Raw genomic sequence first — 13,699 nt, forward strand, 5'->3', positions numbered from 1 at the left:
ATTTGTGGCTAGAAACCAATTATGAGTGAGTACATCCCATGTTCATCTTTTTGGGTCTGGGTTACCTCACTCAGGATAGTATTTTCTATTTTTCTACATGAAAAATAGCAGGAATGTGGCCATATGCAGGAAAGAGATCCCCGTGGGGCATTGAACCTGCTGGATATTTACCATTTCTAGAAAAATCTATGATATTTTGTTACGGAGTCAGAACTGACTAAGACATACTTGTTTATGACTGCCCCCTATAGGCTCAAGTGTTGACAGCCTGGTTCCCATCTAACCACTTGGTGTTACTAATTGATTAGGTTGTGATGTCACTAACCTCATCAATGAATGAATTTAAAGAGGTTAGACAAAGAAGGCTCATGGGGGAATGGCTTTAAAAGATATATAGTCCTCTCATCTTCTGTGAATCCTTCTGTTTCATGGTTAGTATGAGGCGAATAGCAGCCTCTTTTATGGCTTTTACCTAGGGTTTTATTCCCCTCATAATTCTAAAAGCAACAGAGTTACCCTTTATCTTCTGAATCCCCTGAAACTGTGAGCTGAGAGAAACTGTTTCTCTTTTTAATTGTTTTCTTCAAGTAGTTTGTATCAGAAATGGAAGCCACTCTAAAACATGTGCTGAGAATAAATTTACAGGTTTTGACATATTTGTTTACTTTTACAATGAGATCGGATATGCTCAGGGTAATGTTGGAGAGAAGGAAGATTGATATAAATAGAGTACTCACATATGAAATTCTAAAAAAAATGTTTAATTTTTTGAAAACAAAATAAGGTTTTGTAGGAGCTTATCAGTGATACTTTATTGTACATGAAATTTTCAAATACTTTGATGGTAGTACAAATAATATTTTAACATATACTTCAAACTCAGCTATATGCTCTATCATATATGTACTCAAATGCATAAAGCAAGTTCATTTTCAGTACATAATTATGTTATCTAAAATAATTAATAGATAAAAACATAATTTGTACCTTTGAACTGAGTAGAAGACAGTGGCAGACAGATCTAGTGGATTAATGAACTTAAATGTAAGTTTAATTTAGCTTGTTTTCAAGAAGCACACTTAATCAATGCACCTGCAGGTGATTGCTGACTTTTAATGTGAAAATCATGTTTTTCAGTCTTGAAGAGGAGCTGCAACTTTGTAGCACCCTAAAATATGAATAATGAAGTAAAATAGCAATATAATAGGGAACTGTTAAAAGGATGAAGCTTTGCCCAAGGAGAGAGTAACAAATGGATGTTAGGTTAGACTCCACAGGGTTAAAATGCATTGAAAATCCTAATGTATGCAGCATAGAAGAGCCAAGCTACTTTATCCCAAAGGAGAAGTTCAACTGAACAACTGGAATATATTTACTTTTTGTTAGGTCAAAAGAAAACTTTTGGAAATTACCTCTACCTTACTCATCATTACACCCCAGAGGAAATAGAAATTCTGGATTTAACCCTTTTTAAGCAAAATGAAGTCAATGACTAGTGTGAAAACAAGGGCATGAGAATCTTCAACTTCTTGCTGAAGTTACATCTTCTGACATTAGATCAGTATAGATTTTTCTAAAGACTTAAATCTCAGTAACTACTTATGAACGTATTTATAAGATAATTAAGCATATTCTAGAGATAGACATTTGGTTTCTTATTTAAAAATGTAGCCTCCTAGCTGCAGCTCTTCTAAGTCCTACACAGTATATTCTGTTATACCATTTAACAAAATAATAACCCCCTTATCCTCCTTTTTTAATTACTAAATTTTGCAAGTGTTTCTTGTACCTTTTTACATACCAGATTTGTGTTAAATGTCATTATTTATTATTAATTCCAATCATCACAACTGTAATGTATCTTGGCAAGTGTTCCTGAGTAACTTATACAAAATAGTAAGCCATGGAAAGAAATCCAACAACCTCTCTTTCAGTTGCTGCAACATGTTCCCGCCTTAACTTCCTCAATGATGGTCTGATCCTAGAAAAAAAATAACCCCCTTTCTTCACAAGGTGGTTTTAATCATAGAAGTATAAAAAAATATGAGAACATAGCTTGTACTCTCCATAATCTGTGTTCCCAAACTATGATGGCTATAGTTAGTTTTCTTTTTGTTTCATGGCATTTTCAAATTAGGGTAAAATTATTGAGTCATAACTCCATCATAAAGCCAGGAGGACCTGGAGTCTGAGACTGATATAGATAATGCCATATTAGAATACAAGAGGAAAATCCTGAGAAAAAAAGAATCTTCACTGACAATGCATAGTCCCTAAATGAACTGCCCCTGGGACAATTGTGCTTAGAAGTATTGTAAGCTGAAATGAACAGTGTATGTATATTGCAGTCTCCTTTGCATAGAACTTGATACACATATCATTCTAAAGTACATTTGTTACAATGTCCTCTCTTTATAGGAAATTATAGCCCATACCTACCTTCACACCTGTTGATGTGGAATTTCCCTCTGTATGCTGTGCATGCCATTGGTTAGTAAACTTCTTTGAGCCTATAGAAGAACAGAGCTGGGAGGGAAAAAGTAAACTGAATGCTGGGAGAAAAATGATGGGGTCAAGGAGAAGCCATGGAGCAGCCACCAGAGACAGACAGGACAAAACTTTGCTGGTAAACCACAGCCATGTGACAATATACAGTTTAAGGGAGATGGGCTAGTTTATGATATAAGAGTTAGCTATTGGCTAAATAGTATTGCAAATAATATAGTTTCTGTGTGGTTATTTTGGGTCTGAGAAGCTGGGAACAAACAAGCAGCCTTTGTACAGCACCCTGTAAATAGGCATATTGCCTCTCAATACTTCCTTTATTCTCTAATTTTTAAAAGGGTGGATATGAAGAAGCAGCAGGTTGCCTACCTCTATTGCAGTGAATCTCAAAGTTCCTAATGCTATAACCCTTTAATACAGCTCCTCATGTTGTGGTAACCCCTAACTATAAAATTATTTTTGTTCCTACTACATAACTGCAATTCTGGTACTGTTGTGAATTGTAATGTAAATATCTGCATTTTTCTGATGGTCTTAGGTGAACTCTGTGAAAAGATTATTTGACCCAAAAAGGGTTATGACTCACAGCTACAGGAATGTGGCTTAAGTAATGATTACCTGTGATCAAACCACAAGCACATGTTTAGGATCGTAGTCATACATTATGGATTATCCTTGCACTGTGTGGTATGCAATGTGATGGTAGTATCAGAGGAATGATGAAGATTGCTCTCCTAGAACCCTATTGCAGTGAAGATACTCTTAACCATAAGCCTGATTTCCAGTGGACTATTTAAGGCAAAAGCCTCATAAATTAATTCATTTTGTTGCAGAGGTGTCAGTTCTTTCTGTTAAATATGTTCAGCTTATCTGGCATTATCTGTGGAAATAGATAACTGGGCAACAAGCTATATCAAGAAGCACTTTCAGATAAGATGATGATTTTCCTATGAAAATTGTGTTTTTATGTAAACCACAGCCCAAATATAGTTGAACTGCAGTCATAGAACACATTTTTCTCCAAATTGTGCCCTGTGATGCATCTATGACCTTGAAGGTAAATGTGTTTGGAAAGGTTTAGTGTTGCTCTTAAATAGGGCTATATTTCTAACATATTAGTTTCTGGTGTAACTCTTCAGAACTTGAAATCAATACTTTAAGTTTAATACCATAAAATGAATTTTCTTAAAATATGCAAAGATGAGACTTGAATGCTGAAGATGGGAAAACAGATAGTTTTGGTAAAACATAAAGTGTCCTATAATTCTCAGTATTCTATGCAGGAGATTTTCTTTTTCTCCTTAAGGGAAGGAGGCAGCAGCATCTATTTTTATTGTTTTGAAGTTTGAAATAGATGACAACATTGTAGACAATCTTGGCTATACACTAGGATCATCTTTCAATTTTCACAAACAACCAAATTAATTACAATCATTTAATTTTTCATGTTAAAAAAAAGATCTGGCTCTGATCATGTAGATGTCCAGGCTCACAGACAGTTAAATTAAGATGTACTATAGGCAGTGGTGAGTGTATAGCAAATCAGTTTTTACAGTGTTCTTTGCATAGCTGGTTTTCAAAGAACTCAAATCAGTTTTGTTATCTAACCTGGCTTGGAATAGAAAGTTAGAGTTTTTTCTCTTTACTTTTGAATCAAACAATTGTTATAAACACTTGAAACATGCACCCCATGTGTACTAAGTGATCATGTTACATACTGGGAAGAAAGCTAACTTTGCCATATACTCCTCTCCTTGAATTGTTCAGATGTCTGTAAATCTCTGGGGAATATGTTGAGTACATTCCTTAGGCATCTGTTAAGGACTCTTCAGGGAAATCTTTCTTAGCAGAGAATGGAAAGTGGCATGACTTACCATAGTGTATGCAAATGCAAACAAGAAATCTTTAGAGGCAGCTGAAGTAGAGGGAACTCATTACTACCGAGTGATAAATTTCTGTCAAGGATTTTATTATTTGTGAAAAAATTCACTTCTGCATGTGGCTGGCATACAATAACTTCCTGAGACTAGAAGTTCGCCCAAACTTTTGTGGTGGTTTACTTTATTTTCATACTCAAATATCCCTGACATTGTGGAAGTCAAGACTGTGTGACTTTGAATACAGAGAAAAATCACACCATGCAGTACAAACATCTGTTCTTGCTCTTAAATGCTATAGAAATTTCTACAGCCAGTAGCCTTTAAGTTATCTGCCCACTTGGGCATGGCCTCTTATACTATAAGTGGTGTAGGAGGTCCTTCAATATTTGTGTTGCTTTCATTGGTTAAATAAAGAAACTGCCTTGGCCTTTTTATAGGGCAGAAACTTAGGTAGGTGGGGAAGACAGAACTGAAGGCAGAGTCATATGCCTAATAGATAGAATATATACTTGAGACAAACACACAAGCAGTGGAAAAACACACAGAACTGTTTTTATGAAAAGGATGCAGTTATTAGGGAAGAAATTAAGTGACACCTGAGAGAAATTACAGACAGAAAGAACTGGTCATTTACACTCACGGCCTTAACAGGTGGGACTCCCCATCAGAGAGTCATTCATCTAGTAGGTCAACTTGCTGAACACTCATTGTCACCTGTTGTATACTCCCATGCCAGCTCTGAAGAAGAACTCAGTTCATTTGTGAACTGTTTAAGAGAATTAAATCAGGCAAATACTAGGGAGAGCTAAAGCTCACACAGTTTAAATTTGCTCTATCCAAATAATCTGTTCTTCCCCCTTAGGCTATTCTGAATACACCAGACACTTGAAAATATCCCTGTAACTTTTACCCATCTATTTCTTTAGCCTAAAATGAGATTTAATTTATTTCCGGTTCACTGCAGCTCACCTGAAAGTGAAGTTCCTCTGAAATTACTTTGAGTTGTTTGCTAATAGACTCCAGTTAAACTTAATTATTCTTTCCCTATACCATCCTATGCATGATAGTGGCTGTGGCCAGGATATTCTACCCCTATACGCATAGACAGCTATTTGCTAAACACTGTCTCTCTTAAATCAGAAATAGTTTTGTATCATCCCATGGCACGTACAATGTATTTTTTAGATAGTTTTTGATGATGATGTAGAATTGACTAAAGCTGTTTGAGAAATGTTCTTGAAGTTGGGGGTGTGAAGGCAAAAATTTAAAAATTAAGCCAAAAGTAAAATGGAAATGCACATTTTTGGTGTCAGATTATTCTCTCCACCTTCAAAAGTATAGATACAACATTTCCGGCAGCTTGCTCTTCCTTGCAATACCAACAAGACTTTTTTCATCACAGCCAACCCTTTTACTCAGTATTTGTGGTTAGTAAAGCAGTTGAAATAAATAATCCCAGAATAGAATCATCTCCCCCTCAAAAAGAATGAGAAGTTCAATCATTTCTACTCTTGAAAAGACAGAGATTCTGTGTAGAAAGAGTTGTTATGACTGAATCCAGATTTCTTTATCTGTGATCCAGAGGATACAATCAATGGCATAAAACTTTTTGCCCCACTTTTTAAACTTCATATGTTTTCTTTTCTTTTATTTGAAAATAAGTCTTTTTTAAAGATAACACATTCTAATTAAATTTTGCCTTCCCTATCTCCTTTCAAAATCCTCACCTCCTCACCCATCCATTTCCATATCTTCTTCATTGTTCTCTTTTTTGAATTATTTCTTTCTTAATTATATTTTTCCTTTTTCCTTTTCATTAAAATAATTGTTTTTTTAATACAATATAACCTGATTAGAGTTTCCCTTCACTAAACTCCCAGTTCCTATCCATCCTACAGTACATATCAACTAGTTTTCTTTATCTCATTATAAAAGTACAAGTTTCAATGAAATAAAAAGAAAACATAATTAAATAAAATATAGTAAGATAAATCAAAAAGCATGACATCAAAGTTTGACAAGGCAAACCGGAAAGAAAAGAGTCTCAAGAGATGTCATAACAACCAGAGGCCCACTCATTCACACAATCAGGAGTCTTATAAAATCACTAAACTGAAAAGTAGGTACATAGAGGACTTGGTGCAGACCTCTACTTGTTCCTTCAAACTCTGAGTTCACATGAGCTCTGTTTATTTAAAGAGAGCTTTATTTTTTTATTTATTTATTAAAGATTTCTGCCTCCTCCCCGCCACCACCTCCCATTTCCCTCCCCCTCCCCCGATCAAGTCCCCCTCCCTCATCAGCCCAAAGAGTAATCAGGGTTCCCTGCCCTGTGGGAAGTCCAAGGACCACCCACCTCCATCCAGGTCTAGTAAGGTGAGCATCCAAACTTCCTAGGCTCCCACAAAGCCAGTGTATCTGTAGAAGAATGAAAATAGATCCATATCTATCACCATGCACAAAACTTAAAGAGAGCTTTAAATAAATAAATAAAAATGACCTATTTTTCATTCAGTAGAATTGTCCATTTTCCATGAGTTTATAAGCTTTCTGTTATTGTGTTTGATGTGGGATTCTCCTGTGGATGCTTGTTCTCTCAATGTCCTTGATTCCACTCTGACTTTAATACTATAGTTTCATATTACAATATGAAACACTAGAAATGGTGAGACTTTCTGCAGTTCCTTTAGTCATCAAACATGCAAATCAAAACTATTTTGAAATTTCACCTTCACCTTTCACAGTGACCAAGATGAAAAAAAAAATGATAGCACGTGCTGTCAATGATGTGAAGTAAGGCAAACACTCATCCACTGTTGATGGGAGTACAAGTCAGTACATTCACTATGGAAACTTTGCAATGGTTCCTCAGAAAGCTAGAAATTGATCTACCTTTCTGAATTTTTGAATGACACCTTACTAATTCGGAAGACGTTCTCTCCATAGTTCTATTTAGCTAACAAATCGGAACACAGAGAGACAGTACATTGGGTCATCAAAATGACTCATTGAAAAAAATACCTTTCACTCATGCTCTGTTAAATCTAGAAGATCTGCACGTAGAAAGAAAAAGCCAGTGCCTGCAAGTCATCTTTTGGTATCCATGTGCACATACACAAACAGAGTCATATACATTGACTGTAGTAAAAAGTGAATAAAGATCCAGTAATTTCTCTGTATACCAATTTGATTGCTTTATGTAGAAGTTTCCTTTTTAATGAATTTTGTTTTATTCAAAATACCAAACGTTACTGTTATAAATGAAGTCATGGTGATTGTAGAAGCATGATCATGAATGAGATAAACATGACCCTTGCTATATAGATTATATGCTTTCAATTTTTATTTGCAGAGGATAAATCCTTTTCTCCTTGAATCTACATTCATGAAAATAATTGCTTTGAAAGGGCTTGATTTCTGTTCTCTGATTCCCATTAGGAAAAGTCATAGTTTCGTTGAAAGTTCCTTTATTACCTAATTACTATTAGAAGTAAATCTGTCATTAGTAAACTCTTATTTCAGTCTGCTAGGGAAGTGTGCTCTGTTCTATTTTAACCTAAAATATTTATACTTTGGCATTGGTTAGTCCCCCAAACTCTTTTATAATTGATTCACAAAACCCTGAGTATGGTTTTCAAGAGAACTGGGTTCATGAAGGCAGATGAATGTGGCATTCTCTCACAGTTTTCCCATGCTACACAAGGTGTAGCTTCCCTTCTCATATTTATGAAGGCAATTTGTTTAAAGTGTCAAAAGACTTGCTTCAACATTTGCTGATCATAACTAGTTTTCATCTTTCTTGGCCCTTTGAATAAAGTCTGTGGAAAACTTCTGTTTGCAAAATAGCAAATTTCACTGTTGTTAATTATCTCAGAAAATCTAAATAAATGATCGTATAATCACAAAGACAACAAAATTAACAGAATTCTCTCACACATATCTGATTTCTACCTTTCTTGATCTTTGGTAGAACTGGTTTAGAACCAAGTCTGACTTATGTCCTTTTGCTAGTATATATTGTCATAATCGAAAGTCCTGGAACCAGTAGCTTATTCTAAATTACATTTGACGATGTCTTCATTGTATTATTTATCTTGTCATATTGAGTATTGAGTTAAATGATGATGTTACTGAACAAGCAAATAGGCCAAATATTTAAGATGGAAAAAAGCAATATTTGAGATGGAAGTGTTTTTCTCTCATCTTTGAACAAAAGTTGAAAAAAAAGTGGTTAAAATCTCTGGGAGAGATACATTTAAAGAAGTGATTAACTGAACACATTCATAACAATGGTTCTTCCAAGGTAATTCGTAAAAGACAACAAATATGAAGAAAGAATAATTAAAAAGATAAAAGTATTGAATTCAACAATATTCTTCATTTAAAGAAAAGTGAACAAAATTAAGTCAACACAAAGTGGCACTACTCTGTGATTGACAAATCGTCCCAAACACTTTAAAACTCCAATAGTCCCTTTCCTGAAGCACTAGAGTAGCAGAACAAGCTGAAATGCTATCTAAATGAACAGACTTCAGGAAATAGAAAAGCTGCTCAAATGTAACATGGCAGCTTAACAGACAACTTCCTTCCTGAGAAATCTTGGCAGAGTAATGAATGGAAAGTAGTCTATTATCGCCAGCATCAATGGACTTAAAGACTCTCCATCTTTTATATTTAATTGACTGTGGTAAGTAATTTGTACCATTGAACAATGATGGTAAATTACTTAGCTGAAAAGAAAATAAACTCCTACTAAGAATAAAAGCAACTTTGATGTACAGAACAAAACAATAATGAATTGCTGTGGAAAATGAACTTCTAAATATAAAAACTTTCCATTCATTTTGGATGATGAAATAAGGGAAGGTGCAAATGGATTCTATGTGCTTTGCAAGCAACTTTGTAAAACGGAAATGTTAAGCCCACTTAGTGCACCACACATCCAGGGAAGCTTGGCAGTGCAATGTTGAGTAGCAGATAACAACAGTTTTACTTCTTACTGTCTGCACATTTTACTAACTCCACAAATCACCTCAGTTTTCTACTTTTGGCCAAGTATAAGTCAACTTCAGTACACCTTTTGATGCTGCAAACAAATGATGTCCTAGGGCTATCCTGGCATGTCTAAGTGACCCTGAAATTAAATGTAGGTCATTGCTAACATACAAATAAACTCAAAGGCACTGAACCAATAATTAGAATTAATTTTTAGTATTATTGTCTGTCTTTGTTGGGAAAATTCACTAATAATTAAAAACATAATATAACCATTTCTGCTTTAATCATTTATAAAGATGAAGAAATATAAACTTTTTTTTTCCTCTGTGTCTGTGAAATAAGTTCAGTCAAAATATTTTGCAAAAGAACCTAATGTTGAGTGTGTAGGAATGTGAGGAGGATCTAGGAGGAATTGGGAAAAATAATTCTCAACCTCCAAACTTCTCTAAAGATATTATGATTGTTTCAATATGAAATGTCTTCCACAATCTTGTGTACTAAAGGCTTGGTCTCCGGTTGGGAAATCGTAGAAACTTTAGGCTTTGAAGTCTACATGGGAAATTTGTGACTATAGGCATTAAAAGATTACACCTAGTCCCATTTCTTCTTTTTCTCTTTGCTTCCAACTGTACCTGGAAGGAAAGTGAGTTCCAGTGTTCTAGACTTTAGGCTCAGGGGCACACACACACACACACACACACATACACACACACACACACACACACACACAAATGTAGAGAGAGAGAAAGAGAAGGGGGGAAAGAGAAGTTAATCTAGGTTGTTTGAAATCCAAGCCAAAGCAGGATACAAACTATATATTCAGACAGAAAGCTGACATATCCATAAAATAGAAATTTGATACAGGTATCTGAAATTGAGATAGTGTGCTCTTTTATTCTATCCATGACTTATATTGTATGGATGGGATAAAGGGGGTTATAGGAAGTACACAGCTCAACTTTCTCTACTCTCCTGAAAGGTAAGAAGAAAGTCAGACACAGATGAAGTGAGGCAACATTCCATAAAGTCCCATCTCAGTCATGAAGAGTCAAGTATAAACAGATTGATCTCCAAAAAAAAACAGAAGGAAAGGTTATAGTTAGCAGACAGAACAAACACTAGACAATTCTAGCAGATAGTAGACAATGGTAAGAGAAACTTTACCTAAAGGATAGGTTGACTGAATTTGTGCCTAGCATCACAGCCCGCCCCCACATGAAACCTATAGAGATTGTAACCAATGACAATCCAAGGAAAGAGATCAACCATAACATTAGAACCAGGAAGTAACAAATGGTGTCATAATACATTTTATTTAATTTATCCTTTTTTTTAACCTGTTCTAAGTTTTTTGAAATATTTTCCCTTTGTACATTAATTACTTGGTAATTGTGTTTTAAAATTTGCCCTTAGAAAGTGTTTTGGGTTGTTGTTTGTTTATATTTTTGTCTGTATGTCTTTTCTATCCCAAATGTGATGTACAATATTATCTTAATTACTTTATGTATCTCTAGATTAAATAGTTCCTCTCTTGATTTCTTATTGCTTTGATAAAAATTCTCTAGCAAGATCAACTTGAGGGAGCAAATGTTTGAAGCAGTTGGAAGGTATAGTGCTTCAAGAACAGAAAATCCTAGCAGCAGCAGCTTCAGGCACCCGGACCAATTGCACCTACCTTCTGGAAGTAGAGATTGAATCCGGGAACTCAGCTAGCATTCTCATTTTTATGCAGTGCAGGACCCAAACCCAGGAAGTGAGCCACATAGAGTTGGCAGGCTTTCTCACTTCAATCCACCTGAATTAACTAATCCCCTGGCCATGCAAGCATGCTCTTCTCCAAGGTGACTCTAGATTTCAAGTTGGCAATCGAGTTTAAAGACAGTATGATTCTTTTCCCTCTTATATTACTTCATCTTTCTCTCACTTCTACTCCTGTCTCATTTCAATATTCACTCTTAAAATGCTTGAAGTTGCAGAACCTCTTGATATTTTAAGGTACACAAGCAAAATGCACAATTGCTGTAAAGTACCAGTTAGCACATGGTCTCCTGCCAAATTTTTATGTTTCTGACAGCAACAGTTTCTGTCATAAAAGCAGTTGGAAACACAAGTCCATGTAATAGAGACTCATAAAATACAGCAAAAAAAGCAAAAAGAAAATAATACCTGAGGAAAAATAAAATTGGAGAGAAATGTACAAAAAACAAAAAATACAAAAATAAGAGACACTAATCTACTGAAATGTTTTTGAGCTCAGTTTCTTTTTCTGTTTTTTCTTTTTATTGTGCTTACATTTTTCTGTGCTTCCTCCCTTCCTCCCGTCTCTCCTTCTACACTCTCCCATAACCCCCATGCTTCCAGTTTGCTCAGGAGATCTATTCTTTTCTCTTTTACTATTTAGATGCATGTATGCATCTCTTTGTTGTCTATGTTCTTTGAGGTTGTGGATTGTTGGCTGGTTTTCTTTTAGTTTCTATCTAAAAGCAACATATTTAAATTTCTGCTTCTGAGTTACATCACTCAATATGGTTTTGTCTAGAACCATCATGGTTTGTTAAACATATGCAAATAAACAAATATATTACACCACATGAATATAATTAGAACAGGAATTTACACAATTGTTAAAAGATACTTAAAAATAGGCATTTGATAAAGTCCAATAACTTCATGATAAAAATTCTTTATGAACCAGGGTCAAGGAAGGTGTCAGGTAAAGCCACTTGCTATTATGCTTAATGATATAAATTTGATCCCCAGGACCCGCATAATAAAAGGGGAGAACTAACTTGTACAAGTTATACAATGACTCTCACCCATGTGTTCTGACACATAATTAATATAATATAAAATTATATAATAAATATTATATAATAAATATATGTTCCTTAAAGTATAAGAACAGAAGAAGGTATCAACGTGTGAAATCTATAGCCCACACTGTACTAGAAGGAAAACTGAGATCTCTAAACTTTCAGACGACATAAAGAGGTCCACTCCCTCCATTCTTATTCAATACATGGCTAAAAGCTTTTAGCTAGATAAATGATGAAAGACTTTCTGAAAGAATAAAGATGGGGAACAAAGGAATAAAATTACCCCTGTTTGCAGATGGTATGATCTTGTACTTAAACATCCTTTGAACTCTATCTGGCAGCTCTTTGATCTCACACTTTCAGTAAAGTATCAGGTTTTAAAATCAATAAACAAAAATTAGTATCTTTCCTAAATACCCACATTGAACTTGATGAGACTGAAATTAGGAAAAATAGCCCATTCATAATAGCTTCAAGGCAAAATGCCTATGAATTAACTTAATCAAGGGAAGGGACTCTTCTTTGAAAACTTCAAGAGAGTTAAGAAATACACAGAAGATTAAAAGACAAGAAAAATACAGTGAAATGGCTGCAGTGGTCTACAGATTAAATTTAATCAAAATCACACTTCCAGTTATATTCTTTTCAGCATGAAAAACAAATTTTAACTGTAAACACAACTTCAGAAAATATATATAAAATACAGCGCTGGAGGTATCTAATACCTGTACACAGATACAGGTACACAAAAAACAATAGTTGCAAAAACCTTACATTGGACCAATGGAACAGCAATTATAGAATTCAAAAATGTGATATGGGATGTCCCTTCTGTATATATGGTGCTTTTATTGGTTAATGGATAAAACTGTATTGGCTAATGGCTTAGCAGAGTAAAGTGAGGTAGAGAGAGTAGGCAGAGTCAAGGAGACACCATGTAACTGTCAAAGCAGAAGCATGCTAGAACCTTACTGGTAAACCACAGCCTTGTGAAAATACACAAATTAATGTATGGGTTAATTTAAGATATACTAGCTAACTAGCTAGATACATGTGAGCCATTGACCAAGTATTGTTGTAATTAATATAGTTTCTTTGTTGTTGTTGTTTTTCTTTTTTTTGTCTTTAGATATTTTTTATTTCTTCAATTTTTATTATCAGGAGTGACTGAAATAAAAAATATAATTGAGTCCCATCATTATTGTCATTATGGAAATGGCTTTAAGAGAAAACTGGTCAGATGAATATTATTGCTTCCCACTTTTCAACTGGTAAATAGTTGACATTGATAAAACAGACAAGCCCAGAGAATCTGTCCAGAATGTTCAAGATATGGTGTATTATACAACATGCCTGTTCTCTGGGAGAACACCTACGACATAATTATGTGTACTTCTTGATCTCATCATACAAGACAAGCACAAAGGCACCACCAATGCCCCTGAGAACGTTGGACCATGCACCCTTGAAAAAGGCCTTGCTTCCTTCGTCACGAGCAAT

This window comes from Microtus ochrogaster, chromosome 4 (assembly GCF_000317375.1).
Source record: "Microtus ochrogaster isolate Prairie Vole_2 chromosome 4, MicOch1.0, whole genome shotgun sequence".
Taxonomy (NCBI): Eukaryota; Metazoa; Chordata; class Mammalia; order Rodentia; family Cricetidae; genus Microtus; species Microtus ochrogaster.